The sequence below is a fragment of the Argiope bruennichi genome, chromosome 6 (genome assembly GCF_947563725.1).
Source record: "Argiope bruennichi chromosome 6, qqArgBrue1.1, whole genome shotgun sequence".
NCBI lineage: Eukaryota > Metazoa > Arthropoda > Arachnida > Araneae > Araneidae > Argiope > Argiope bruennichi.
Genome location: NC_079156.1, coordinates 87903598 through 87919487, shown reverse-complemented (window position 1 = coordinate 87919487; position 15890 = coordinate 87903598). Strand labels below are relative to the sequence as shown.

The 15890-nt window shown below is 27.4% G+C and overlaps 1 protein-coding gene across 1 annotated transcript in view; it reads right to left on the bottom strand.

Annotated features, from left to right (window-relative positions):
* Positions 1-12607, bottom strand: part of LOC129972400 (GTP-binding protein REM 2-like) — a 235983-nt gene extending 223376 nt beyond the window's left edge. Inside the window, exon 1 of the mRNA XM_056086524.1 lies at positions 12510-12607. The gene's annotated coding sequence lies outside the window, so the exon portion shown is untranslated. The remainder of the gene's footprint in view (positions 1-12509) is intronic.
* Positions 12608-15890: the final 3283 nt, after the last annotated feature.

Genomic DNA, 15890 nt, shown 5'->3' with positions numbered 1-15890 from the left:
AGTTGGCGAAAAATCTCCACATGTGACAACATTGTGCATTATTTTCTAATAATCCTAAAAGCGAAAAATTAATGCCTCAAAAGCGATAAATCGCCAATTTTTTATCACATTTCTATCAAATATCACATTATTTTTTATTTCATTTCATACAATCAAGTACTGAAAATCACATTTTTCTAAATTTAATTTGCAGTAATAATTAACTTATTTTTCAATCAGAAATTTTGTAAAGGAAATGGTAATAAGTTAATAAAAGCTAATTTTTTGAGATGCTCGTGCAGATTAAATTTTATTTTTATTTTGTGCTAAATTAATTGTTGAAAAATATAATTTAATCATGTTTTTAAAAATTCATTAAAAACAGAAATTTTATTTATAGACCAAAACATTACTATAATTGAAACGATTATTTTTTAACTTTAATATGATGTAAAAATCAATTTTGTGTTGTAATATTTCCGCCAATAAATAAAACGTCCATTTGTTGCCTCTACATTCTGAGGCTTCAACAATTTGTTGCCTACGCATTTTGAGGCTTCAATAATTTGTTGCCTACGCACTGTGAAGCTTCAAAAACCTCAAGCCAAAACACCAACATGTTCTCACATGAAAAAAAAACTTTATTATTTTATCAAACATCAATTTGCTTTGACATTTCCTAACTCGAAAAAAGGAAGCAACATATGAAATGAAACAGGCTTATAACGAGGTTTTCCAACAATTCTTTTTCAGAGGCATTTATGACCTAGTTGCGATACGGCGAAATGTCTGTATGGAAAATTTTGTCAGAGAGTGATATTTTTGGCAACAGTCCATCTAATAATCCAACAGACGAAAAACTTGTAGAGTTTCCGACATCAATCCTGCACATTTGGTAATAAGTGAAATGTCTCTTTGTAACAGGAAGAACAAGAAATAAATTTTCAGTCTCAATAAAATGCAGCCAATATGTGACTCGATGAAATTTTTCGCAATATAAAAATTCTTTTCAACGCATTTTTTTTTCTTTTATTGGTACATTTTCAAATGGATTTGCATTAAGGATTTTGTTGGTCTTTAAGAAATGGATCAAACAGTTGTTATATATTTTTCTCTGCCTATAACATGCAACTGTCAAAACTAATCGTTTTTCTTACAAGAGAAGAAATGGCATGGTTTTGTCAGCAAAAAGAAGGGGAAATGAAGACACCGATTATTTTCCCGTCATTCTAAAATGTTGCCAGCAGTTTTCGATTCGGAAATAAAATTCATTCTCGTGATGTTTTTGTTTTTGACATTGTTCTCCAGAATTGGAAGATGCTTTATCCGGATTCAATTGTCTAGGATTGTGATTTGACAGCAAGAGGGAAACCATATTTTACATCCTTCAAATAATATATTTATAGATATTCTTGCAGAGATGAATTTTTCAATATAACTATCAAAAGAAGTAATCAAATTAGAAAAAAAAACTAAGTGTTAAATATTGTTAATAAGATAAATCAAGACCATATTGTCATAGCTAATAAAAATAGATACTAGCTATAAATGGAGCCCTTCCAAGAGCCTCCCTCTATCGTGTGCATGTTTCCAGTGATGAGAAAATCTTAAAATATCCGAAGTAATGTTAGGTCTAATGATGGTTCAGTTGAAGCTATTTGTTATTTGTATTTTTTACTAGATGGGGCTAAATAGTTGTTCTATTCTAGATATGTAATTATGATCTGATTTCAAAGAAAGTGACTATTTCTTTTCTTTTTCACTCAAATTATTTCAGAGATTCTTAAAAGAAAAATAATCTTAATCATCAGAAAAAACCCAGAAAAATTAAAAAAAAAAAAACGTTTATTTTAAGGAAAAGCAAAACACCGTTTGAAAATTTTCTATTGTCCATCATATAATTATAGCTGATAAAGGTATTAACTATGGATGTTTATATTTTTTCCATAAATTCCATAACATTATGTATAATATTTTTCCTTCTGTAGAAAGCATAGAGGTAGCGCGTTTTCCCTGTGATCTGGACGTCCCGGGTTAGAGTCCCAGTTCGGGCATGGTTGTTCTTCATCTGTGTTCTATCCGTGAGGTGTGTGAATGTACCCCCCCCCCTCCCTGCAAAAAGGGCATGTGCAAGGGAATGTGACGCATGAAGTAGCTAAGTCATAATCTTGGCCTTATTTGGCGCTATTCAAAAAACAAGAGACGCTCACTCGGCTTAAATCGTTGACAGATAACTCTCAACGGACGGGCTTGTAAAGTTCCATAAGTCACAACATAATACCATTTATAGAATGTGACTACGCTGTGGATGAAGTTTTTGAGAAACGTTCGGAAATAGTTATATTTTTGAATATTTGCATAAAAAAAGGATTGAAAAAATATCCTCTAAGCAAACAAAATATACAAATCAAGTAGCAAAACTTTCTAAAAAAATGTTTAAAAAAACGTCTATTTCTTGGGTATAAAGAGGTAAAAACCAAAAATCCTCTAATTTTGTGGTTTTTCAAATGATTTATTTAAAAGTTTGAAGGTAGTTTAAGAAATATATTATTTAGTTCCTGAACTAAAAATTAAGCTGTATTTCTTTATATTCTATGAATATTGGGGCTCGACTGATAAACAGCACGACATTTTTAAATTTTATCACATTGTGGAGCTATAAAACAAGTATAAAATATTTCTAAATGAATAGATTACTTATTCACTAGTTCAGGAATCGCAGAACATATTAAAAATTATTAAATCAAATTTGAAAAAATACATGCATTAGATTTTAATTTATGAGGCTTTTCATACGAAAAACCCATCATATTCAATATTTAAGGAAATAGTATCTAAAGATGTACGTTAACCTTAAAACGTATGAAAATGTAAATATATAATTCATTGTAACTTTCTAAAAAATAGACTTAGAAACAAAATTCTAATGATTATATAAAGGAATATGTACATAGATTGAAAATATTAAATTCAAAACAATTATTAATTTCGAAAAAAAAAGACTTTCTAACTACCCCATGTGGAAATCACAAAATATCAAATGTTAATTATGTTTGTTGAAATAAAGATTTCTATTGTTTAAGAATCACTGGAACATTTTAATAACAACCATGACTCAATTAAACTTACTAGAACTGAGAAATGCTCTATCCCAGCTAATATCCCCTGCAGTTATGATTTGATTTCAAAGATGAAACCAAACTGAGGCATTAGCCATCGAGATTCTCCAGAAATTCTTGACAGTTTCAGCTTTATCAGAAATTTCCAACTGATAGTCATATTCCTGGAAATCAATTTAAATAACGCCCAGGACTACATTGAAGGACAAATAACATGGAAATCTCGTTCCGATGTTTTATGATATTGTTTATCGTTTCCAAAATGACTGAAATAGTATAGCAGCACTCTACGCGCCAACCTTTCTCTTTAGGACCTGGAAATGCTCTACCTTAGATAAAAGCTACAATAATTAGAATTTAACACCAAAGATCAATTCACACGAATTGAAAATCTTTGAAAAATAAATTTTTTGGCATATAAAGACAAATTAACATTAAAATTAGCATCAATGCTACAAGAAATCATTAAATAACTTTTAGAAACAAAAATCCTAACAGGAATGCTAACATGTCCTCTTCCTTAATAAGGACTCTAACTTTCACACTTATAATAATATACCGGGGAAAAGAAGAAAAATCATCTACAAGGAAATTTGAGCTTCTCTTAGATAAGATCTGAAAAGAAAGTGAAATTCCCATTCTTTTATAGCATGATAAACGTGCGAGTATGAAGGTAAAAGATTAAAAATAATGTATCAAACTTATTTCAAAGGTCGAAACGTGTTTAGAAAGGAAATCTTTTTATAAAAATGTGGAAACATTTCAATTGAAGAATGCCTTTTTGAAGACACTTGCTCATAAATAGAAACTAGAGATTACAACATGATTATTGAGGAGCCTGCATTAATGAGAACTATGAAATGTGAAAAGAAGTTAATAGATTCTATTTAAGCCTATCAGATCGAAAACAGATAGGAAGTTATGCGTTTTAATGATGAAATATTTATGGCTGTCGGCCTGTATGAGATTCTTTTCCTGTAATCAAAGCACAAATAAAGGCCAGTTTCTGCAAAAAGTTCTCTACAAAGAATTACATCTCCATTTTCATACATTTGAATTAAATCCGACTTTTCAAGTGCTGAAAAGTGGTTTCTTCAACAGAAAATTTTGCATTTTCCCTTAAACAACTACATTTGACAATAAATCGACAAAATAATGAAGAAGCATCATAATTAATGAATGAAACAAAAAACTTCATATAGTTAAAAAAATTAATTATCTAACTGTTAATGCTTCCCGGCTTCCAAATGCAACATTTTATCTCAAGGAACAACCCTTTATTGAATGCTACATTGTCTTTCCTAAACATGATTTTATTGAAAAGGACTTCAGCATATTTGATACTTTATTTGTATCATTAACGAAAAGTTTTTTGAACAGTTTTGGATGAAAGAAAAATTAATAAATGGCAAACAATTTGGCTTTAGAAATAAAAGACAAAAACTTACTTTTGAAACTCGGATATCAAATGTAACGATTCTTTTTATTTTACGGCACTTTTGAAAGTAAAAAGTAAAGATTATTTTTCAGAAGTTCAATTTTCGCAAAAGGTAATAAATTCTTTTATTTTTGTTTCAATTAAAAAAAGACTTGTTTGAAATTTAAAACCAAACAATAATTTTACGATGAAAGTAAAAGCTTTGACAAAAAGTAGCGTACGCTTTTGTTCATTGCTTGGAATTCTAAACTGTAAGTAAAATTTTTCCAAAACATTTAAAATAAAATCTTTTTTTAAACAAATCGAATTCTAATAAAAACTGAATTTGTTATGTGTTCAAAATTTCAATAAAAGATTTTTTTTTCTTAACGAAAAAAAGCTTTTATTCTTTTATTTCTTGCTCATGAAAATTTCCATAATATTCAATTTATATGCAACAAGAAATTTTAAAATTATCAATTGCATATTAATTTTGTAATTTACACTCTGTTTTGAATGTTCGCATTAAAAAACTTTAAATTACTTACTATTTACTTTCTTTTCATGTCGGCTATATAAGAAATTTTTTTTTAATAATCAGAAAAGGTTTTTTTTTTTTTTTTTTTTTTTTTTTGAGAAATGAAAGAAAGAAATGTTCACAGTATCAGAAACAAATTTTTTCCGACTCTACTGGTATTCTGAATAAAATTATCTGAAAAATGAGATTTTTAATTTTTTGTAAGATTTTATTCCATAGTTTTTATAGTTATATATATGTGTGCATGTGCGTGTGTATGTGCGTGTGTGTGTGTGCGTGCGTGTGCGTGTGTGTATGTGCGTGCGTGTGTGTATGTGCGTGTGTGTGTGTGCGTGTGCGTGTGTGTGTGTGTGTTAGAGTGAATGTCTGAAATTGGAGAATGTCGATATTCACCAGTGAATGTCAACATATACCACATACCTCGGTGAAAGACCTGATATTTTATTATATTCTTAAATATTCGGCCTATCACCGGTGCATGTCAACAATCCCCGACATGATCTGGAGAAGGTCGAAACGAGACGCCGATGACCACGGAGAGGCGACACCACTGTGCGAATACAGGTCCCTGATGGTCATACAGATGCCCGAAATGTGTTGGCGGTTGTTATTGAATAAAAGATTCCGATTTTTATAAATTAGCAAACAAAAATAGTACCCTCAAGCAGCTTTACACGTAATCAGTTTGTAATTTGTAAAGAAAAGTTACTTTCTCTAGCTGAGATTTTTTCTCAAGAAATATCGCTGAGAGAGGTCGCTGCAGCTAATTCGAGAAGTGGAGGGCAATTCTATACAAGCTGTCATTGCAAAAAAGAAATATTTCCCTACTAAATGCAATCGTAAAAGCAAAAGACTCTTGTGCAATTCAAAGTTCCATAACAGTTTGAATCGTTGTAACAAATAAGATAGTGTAACGTCAATCACATAATTAAGTTTAATACTATAGCTTTAAGTTTAATAGTTTAATTACTATAGTTTTTTTTAAGTTTAATTACTATAGCTTTATCTTACTTTGACATATATCATTCATAATATGTTTTAATAATGAAGTATGATTTAAAAACGTAACAAAAATATTTTTTTTCAATATTCGCCATGAGTGCATGGTGATTGTCGATATACACCGGTGATAGTTCAAATATATAAGAATGTAATAAAATATTCGGTTTTTCACCGATGTATTTGATATATGTTGATATTCATCTGTAAGTATCGACATTCTGCAGATTTCGGTCTTTCATGGTAACATATATATTACACAGTTAAAGCGGCACATTTAAAAAAAATTATATTTCCTTCGAATAAGTTAAAAAAATTTTCTAGTTTAATGAAAAATAAAGAATTTCCAAATTTCTGAAAGTTAACTTAAAGATTGGATAGAGAATTTAAAGGGAAAAAATCCATCAGAAATCAAACAATAGATACGTGTAAAAGTGCAATTTATTTGTTAAAAACCCTTTCAATACTAATTGCTATTTATAAATTTTGTACCGAGAATCCAATGTTGTTAAACATCTTACAAAACATAAGTAGTACAGAAAAAATAATTTTGCTGTAATGTGATCAATCGAGTTTAAATTTTACTGCAAAACTGAATTGATGTTTGTAACTAATTAGGATTTCTTTTATGATTGTTTTTTCTAAGCAGGTGATTTAATGTAAACTAACAAAAAATATTTAAAATGTGAATAATAATTACAAGTTAAAAGAGTAATTATGGCCCTTTTCATGCACTTTCAAAACACATTATAAATGATAGGGTAATGTTTTAAGAAAAAAATATTTTCTTCCCCCGGTGGATGAATATTTTTTAGAGATTTACGGATTTCATGTAGGTTATTTGTCTAATTGAATCCATTTAGTTCTTTACAATTTTAAATTTCCCGATAATATATACATAATTAGAAGACAACCACAAAGACATGTTTTTGATTTAGTTATATTTGAAAACTAAACATTCATCAAATCGTGGGAGACAATACTGAAATAATAACAAACATTTTGCAAGTTGAGAAAGCGGTTTTTCGAAGTAATTTAGATGTTACGTCTTTCTAATATGTTATGCTTACATTTTGATAGATCACATTGAACTCCTACTATTGGATATTTTAATTATCCTGACAGAAGTTCTTTAACTAAATTTATTTTCTTTCAATTAATTTATGAAAATTTGTCTTAATATTTCATTGCTAATTTAATTTAATTTGTTTCAGTTTAGTCACCATTATGACATTTTATGGCTACTTTTTATAAAATAGAAATTCTTAAAAGTTAATTTTGTTTGTGATGAATATATTTGGATATTTTAATAATATATTTATTCAAAATATGTAATTTTTCTTCACAATGTAATTAAAAATATAACTTAATTTATGAAACACCAGTTAGTTCATAGTGAATTATGCGAAATTTTATAACAAGCAAATGTTTCAGCAGAAAAATCCAAACAACTCATTTCAATATCTATGTACTAAAATAACGAGACAGTTTTTAGATAAATATTAATCAATTTTATAACAAATAGGATATAAAAAATATATTACGTTATGTTACAAACAAATGCACAATTTTTCAGTTTATTTATTCTAATTAAGTACATTAGAATTGGTAAGTATAAAAATTGAAAATAAAGAAGTATTTTTTTTTTGCTCAAAAATATTACTGCATTAATCTTCTTATTAAAAAAATATTGAAATATTGTTTTAGAAAATTCCATATAAGCATAAGATAATGATAAAAACTAAATTTATTTTTACATTTTATCATAAATAGTGTAAATTTCATTTCTATTAACCATTGAAATGGAGATTTAAAGACGTTTTTATGGCAAGGATTTATTTAGTTTTTCTAAATTTTCCTCTTTGAAGCAATTTGATGAAAGCCATAAGATTTAAAGTTTTATTCTTTTTACTACGCGCGCTGTTACTACATTTTTTATTTTAATTTTACTTTTGCTGGTTTGTCAAAATAGTTTCATTCTATTTCAAAACGAAAGGTGGAAAATTGTGCTGAAAATTTTATATTTAAGGATTTAAGGGAAGAAAGATAATAAAAAGGAAGGCATAATGTTAGCATTTGGTCAGTCGCCATTTTGATTCTGGGAGTAACTACGCAAATTTAAATAAAGGAGACTTTAGTGCGTGAATGAAAACTGCTGAAAAAAGTAGTTTCGTAACTTTTTAAAAGTTCAATTTTGCACGTTTCTTCAACTTCGTTTGTTGAGTAAGTTATCATAATTTTCTAAAAGGATTCTAGAAAATTCTTTTTTCAAACCAGAAAATTAGGAAAGATTTAATTAAAGAATTAAGAAAAAATTATATTTTTCTTAAGCAGAAAAGTTTTCTGATTGAACTATTATAATCAGTTCATTTATTAAGGGTTTTATTATTTTGATAAAATAATTTTCATTCATTAATTTCTATTTTCACCAAACGAATTCTATCATCCGCATAAAATAAGACATTAACGTATGAAATAAACACAAAATATCAAGTCAATATTATATTTTTGAATATGACATTTAAGCATAACTATTTCCAATCAAGGTAAATATCGAATATATTTAATCATAAGTACTTCCAGTCCAGTTGTTAAATATATAGCAGTTTATTTAGCACATCGATAAACATGGATACTAACAAATTAATATCACTTTCGTCAGAAATATCGTTTGCAAAATAATAAAGAATTTTGATAATTGAAAGCCAACTAAGATACGCAGTAAGGACCCAATCAACGTGTTTTCATATTTTTTTAACAAATAATTATTATCATATGTGCTGTCATATTTATTATTAGAAATTTAAACCTTAATTTGAAATTATTATTTTTAATTTTGTTGGAACTGTATTTGGACATTATATGTGTTAACTTGCACAATTAACTTTGAAATGATATATTTAAAAAAAAAATTAACAGGACATATCATTACATGTGCAGAATGTATTGTATATATGCGATGCATTTATATACATATTTAAAAAGAACAAGAACAGATTTTTTTTCTTTTTCTTTGGACTTAGATATTTTTAGCATTATATCCCCGAAATAAATAATTTGCTAAAAATTATTTTTTCTATGAAATAATTATAATTTGCTTTTATTAAAATATCGAATTCTTATATTAGAAAGTTCAGATAATAGATTCATTTCAATCTTGGAAATTCGCCAAAAATACCGGGTTCGAATTCTTTTCACGATGTATATACTTTTCTTTTTAGGTTTCGAATAGAAAATAAAAAGTATTAAACTGAACGAGTGTACATAAAAAGGGATTAATTCAGATTCAAAAATATGCAAGTAATTTTTACAAATAGTTTTTAGAAGCAAAATTGAAAGCGTGCTAGTAAATATAAATATTCTTAGTAAAAATGCAAAAATGGATTCTAATTATTTATAGAAACTAATTTTAAAGTTACGTAACGCATTTTTATCGCATTATGGATAATATTTAGTTAGAGAATCATTTTTGTATATATACACGAAAACTGTAATTTTCTTTCCCAATTTTGTTAATTTTTCTTTATGTGAAGACATTTTTCCTGCTATGTTTTGTTCGAAAAAACACTCCATGAATAATTAAGCAAAATCGAACTTTTATTTAGAATTCAAAATATGTGCTGAAAATATAATAATTTGCAATTAAGAATTTGCAACGCACTTTTTCTTAACAGTCGCAAGATTTATTTGCGATCTTTGTGATTGATTATTATTTTACAAAAGTAAAACAATTTAATAGATTTATAGTAGTAGTTTCAACAATATATCATATATAAAAACATAAAACCAAATATATTAGATTTCAACTGCTATTTTTTTTATTTTTAATCAATTAATTTTTTTTTTATAAATGTAGCTAAAACAATATTTTTCTGGAATCTGGCGAATTTCATTATATATTTTAAACAAACATTAAGATTTCTTCTGCCTGATTATGCAGAATATTAGGAAAAAAATTTAGTTTTTCTAATAATCAAATGAATTAGTTTGTTAAATTTCTCGGACAGTTCTATAAGAAGTCCATTATTAAAAAAAATTAGCATATAAAGGAAAAATTGCTTTTCTTTTCAATTTTTTCACTAAGGAATTAATGTAATAAATATAATATGTCATTTCTGTAACGTGAAGCAGTTGACGTAGTATCTCCGAAATTTTTTCACGTATTCGTTAATAAAAATGTTATCTTTCTCTCCAACTATTACATATAAACGTAGATGTTGTGCAAGTCCGTGAATACCACGAAAGCTTTTATTTTCGGAGTCCCATTCATGAGCGTCCCATCATTGTACTTCGTAATATAATAAAGAAAACCGAGTACGAAATTTGGTTGCTATTTTCTCGGCCCATTGAAACCAAAATGTGGTACAGAAATAGGGTTTCGGTAACAAAATAACACTTTAAATTTCGTTTCTCCAAATCGTTGCTTTTTATAGAGCTTATTTACGTGCGAGTTTATAGATTAACAGATGGTCAATCTATTGAATATATGATTCAAAGATTATTAAGGAACTGCAATTTAGTCTCTAAAATAGTGTGCCAAATTTTATCCATCTAGCGCCTTGTGTTCTGTAATAATCATGTTGACTTTTATTGGAACAGACAGAAAAATAAACATCCTCTGGACTGATTTTGTTCAAAATTTGGTAAGAATCTCTAGATTAGGAGCAAAGGCCATATATTAAAATTCAATCATCTGACTGAAAATGAAGAGACATATTTTCAAGGATGTTTCATTCGGACTCAGAAAGATCAGAAACGTAGATTTCATTAATGTATGCAGATCGAAGTATTTTGATTAGTGTTATGCTTTCGATTTGTTGTAAGAAAATTAAAAAGAAAAATATTGTATAAAGAAAAAAAAATGTATATAAATATTTATGCATTGAATATTGCGCACAAACGATACATGTATATATTTATTTTTGTTGCACAGATAATATTTTAAATAATAAGTATATGTTAACATTTTTCTTTATCTTTTGATGGGTTCTCTTTAAAAGCATACCGACGATATGCACATTTATTTTATTACATATATGCATAATATTAGGCGAAAAATAATCCACACTTATTTAATGAATATTAAATTAAATTTTTCATACTTTGGCATAATTAATTTATTACTCTTTAAGACATTGTCGTTTTAATTATGGCATTAGATGGGGTTTTTTTGTTGTGGAATTGCTACCATCGAGTTTTCGAGTAAATCTTGAATTCACAAATCTAATAATAATCAAGGAAATGATGGTTGAACCATCTGATCAAGAAATAATAAGCAAGCTTAAGTTATTGATATGAATTATCCTGAAGAAAGACTACCAAAAGTTACTCTGAAATTTTTTGTAAAAGACATTTTTAAAATATAACGAAAACTGAAATTTGAATGCTATGCCCTAAAATGAATGTAGTGGAAATATAAGTAATTAGTTTTAATTAATGTTGATTTTGTTTTTAAACTCTTATAGCTGTACGTTTGTATTTGTATAACATATATAAATATTTTACACAAAAAAAATTAGATTCGTTGTTTTAAAAAGTATGTCCCTATTTTTTCAATAAATAATTATAATAATCCATTCAAGAATTTTCAGTATACTAATTTTTCATGTAAGTATTCTAATTTTAAATGTCTCACTAAAAATTTTTTTAATAATATTAAACTATTTGTTTGCATGTAAATTAGAAGAAAAAACGAAACATCAAAGTATGTTTTACTTTTATTACTTAATAGTCATTTTTGAATAGTCTATTAATTATTACTGATACTGCTTACTTATAATTTAATTTAGTAAGTAATTTTTCCGTCGATTTAAAATATGAAAGAGAAATAGAAAGACATAACTTAATATTTAAGAAACTTTTTTTTTCATAGGAGTTTTGAATTTTGAGAAGTTCCATTTTAATACTTTCGAAATTTAATGATAAGTTAAATTTATTTTTTCCAACCTTTCGCTAATTTTGCTGTTGTTATCTATATAAATATTATCTTCAATGCTAAGTTGTTTAATATAAGCATTTAATTTCGCACTTTTCCTTTAAAATTCGAAAGTTTTAACTCATTAAATTAATTCTACTATTATTATATCTATATTCAATCTTTTCAATGTTTCTGTAATTTAAACGAAAATTAAATTCAGTATTTTTAAAGTAAAAGTATAAAATATTATTTTTATCTAAATTGCAAAAATCTATGCTCCCGCATTATTTATTATTATTTTTAAAAAATCTCAAATTATGATTTAAAAAAAACACTTTCTAAGTTCCGATAATATTACACAATTACATGAATTGATGTTTTAAAGTATAGTTTGAATATAAAAAATTTCTATATTTTCTTTAAAGAGTCTTTAAGTTTTAAGAAACTCAAGCCTTAGATGTTTGGAAAAATCAAAATACTGACCATCAAAAAGTGTTTGCAAATAAAAATAAATAACATGAGAAAAATGTATTTACTTACAGAAAAAAATTCTTTTTCTCAGTTTTAAAACATTTGATTTAGCACAGAACTGTAACTGTTAAAGAAACTCACAAAGAACAACTCTTCGCACATCTTCCACGGAGCGAAGTAAACGGTATTCTGAAAGACCACCATTCCCCGCGCTTGGCAGTGACGGAATTGTAGTCACGTGACTCATGACGTCATACCAGACTTCGCTCATGTTGGAATTTCGGGAAAAGCGGAGAAGCGAGAATGACAAATAGTTTGAAACCTTTTCTTTACATTATTTTTTTCCCATTTACTGCTGCGGCCCCCATTTCTTTTTTATTTATCTCGACACTTTTGCAATAAATAAATAATTCACTTCTAAAAATAAGCAACGATATTAGAAACTTTTCCAACTTAATATTTCATCTTTTGTGTCACCTTCAAATACTGCGGTGGAAAAGTCAAAGTTTCTTCGCAACTGCAATTTATTATCTAAAAGTTTTAGAAGTTAGTGACTTTTAACTCATCCTAATATTCTAATCTTGGTGGAAAATTGACGAAATTTATAACTAAAAAATAAATCGGACGCAAAACATGGTTATTAAGCGCAATTTTAATAAACTACTTTGTCTATTGGAAATTTATTATTGCAAATGCAAATTAATTTAAGATAATAAATTTTAATATACTATAGCTCTAATTTATTACTAAATATAATTAAAAACAAAAGTTAAATTTTAAACTTATCTACTTAACATAAAGGTTTTTAGAAGTTATATATTTATTGCTTTTCTGAATTAACTTCCATGTACTTATTTCATAAGAGATGGAATTTAATTTAAAACTTTTTTTAAATGCCTTCTAATTTACTGATTACATTTCAGTATTAAATACAATATTATGAATTAAATGAAAGGAATTTTCACTAAAGTTTTAATGAAAGAAACACGAGTTTGATATTTTTTTATGCCCCATTAAAGTAAAATGGAATAAATTCATCACATTTTTTTTCTCATCATCGCTTCAATTAACATCGCATAATTTGCCATATATTAAATTGTCAATTATAAATAGTTAGGATCTTATAAAAGTTTTCAACTTTCAAAAAATGCCCGAGACAAAAAAAAAGCAGAAGAAGAAGAAGAACAATGCGCATGACCGACATTTTGTGCCTGTTATTGATATATACAAAATAATTCATTATTACTATGATAAATAGAGATTGTGCTGAAATAACGGATGCTAACGCCGCATAAATGAGAAGCATATAGACGGTGCTCTACTATATTTGCATCTATGCTCCCACATACCTGTCTCCATTGCAAATGAGCCTCGATGAACTCAAAGTTGCCAACTGAAAATAAAACTTGATGAGGTCTACATGAAGGTGACAGCAATAAACTTAATGCAACCTTGCATCAAGAGAAGTTGACTGCGATGAAATGTTCAGTCTATAAATTTGATGCAAAATTCATTTACTAAGGATATAATCTGCTGCATTTTTTAAAGTCAGAGCGTTCACATATACTTCAGATAATAGTGTGAAGTCGGTGGTTCACCTAATTGATCAAAATCAAACACCAGTCAGAATTTTTAGTTCAATATTATATGCAAAGCTTCTTCTAATTAGATATTAGGGTATAAGTCATCCCGGTCTCAACATAGTTTGCCTACATAGAGATTGACAATTTTCCATTGACGAATTTCGTCAAAAATCTGATAGAAATCTACTATTATTATCTAAACATTCGATGCCTGATTTCATCAGCCAAACGTGTTCCATTTCTTTTATTTTTGTTGTTATTACGATCAATAACACATTGACTTAGTTTTAAAAAGTTTTCTTCTGTTGAAGAAACATTTTTTTTTTTGCCTTATGTAATAATTCTTGTTTATTTACTTTGAAAAAATACAAGTGTTCCTACTTAATTGAATTTATCAATGATTAAGAATTCAAATGCTAAATAAACTTATGTTATCCATATTTCATTCCAAAAATCAATTTTACAAACAAAGATATATACACACTAAACAGACGCTGAATAATTGTCGTGTCAGATGAAATTGCTGGAGTTGATTGCAAAACTGTTGAATTTTTCCGAAAATTTAAAAAGTATATATAAGCGATACTTCTATTAGAAAACAACGCCTGCAAATCTGCCCTTTCACAAAAACTATATAAATAGAGGCGCTCTCAAGAGCATTCATTCTTCGTTTGAAATATTGATCACTGGGCGAGTTCTCAAGTGCGTACCCGATCTTTATTTCTGCTCCGAATTTAGATTTATTGTTTGCTTGGATTCTGAATTTTTAGAACTTTTGATCTTTGGGTACGCGAGGAATGTGTTAGAGTAGCCTGTGGTTTGTTTTTTTGTGGAATAAAAATTTATTTTAATTACCAACATTTTGCCCGTACTTTAGCAATATTTAAAACATTTGTATAATTTTCCAGAATATATTTAACTGTTGTAATAAAAGTCAAATAGTTTTCATTGTTTCATTTCGTAACATATTTAATCGCGTGATTTTCTCACACTATTGAAGGTTGAGTAAGAAAGATTCAGTTTATTATCTGTGCACCCAGTTTATATAAGGAGTTAGAAAGTAAATTATATGATCTCAAAAGACAAAGAGTCGTTTATAAAAAGATTGCCTAGACGAAAGTTTAACGACGCTTTTATGCCATGGGACTCGACTGCATTAAGACGGATCATGCACTCAATAAATAGAACAGATGCAAATCTATAAAGACAATTTTAATGTTTTTCACAGTTAGATCTTTTAAAATATTTTGATGTGGAAACCATGAACATCAAATTCGGTATAAAAATTTAATTAATATCAAACACAAAGTTTTAAATAGTTAAAAATATATATCGCGAAGTTATATTATGCAGTTCTTTCATATCACTCATTGCACTCTTTTTCTTAAATATCTTCTTATCCTTCCATTATGCAGTACTATCATTGCAGTACTCAGAACATTCTAGTTCATTTGCGACTACACCATTGCTTGAAACTGAATAAATATTGTGTTACAAACTAAAATTCTAAATGATATTTTTAACTGCATAATGTAGAGTTAAGTGCTATTATCTCTAATTGTTTTCTATCAGTAACCTGTAAACATAATCTAATGACTTTTAAATAAGTGGGCTCTTTGAAATAATTACTGAATAATAACATTTTAATTTTAGCATGACAAATTTCGTGTAAAAAACAAATCTAATTTATTTACAAAATGTGTTAAAACAATGTAGATATTGCTAATGCATGACTCTCTTATTTTTACTGGAATAATATGGTAATTGAGTCATAAGTTATTCAGAAATCATGCAATAATTATGGATCATAAATTATTGTAGCGTTCGTTGTATAATATACATTTCGCATGCAATGTTTCCTTATGAA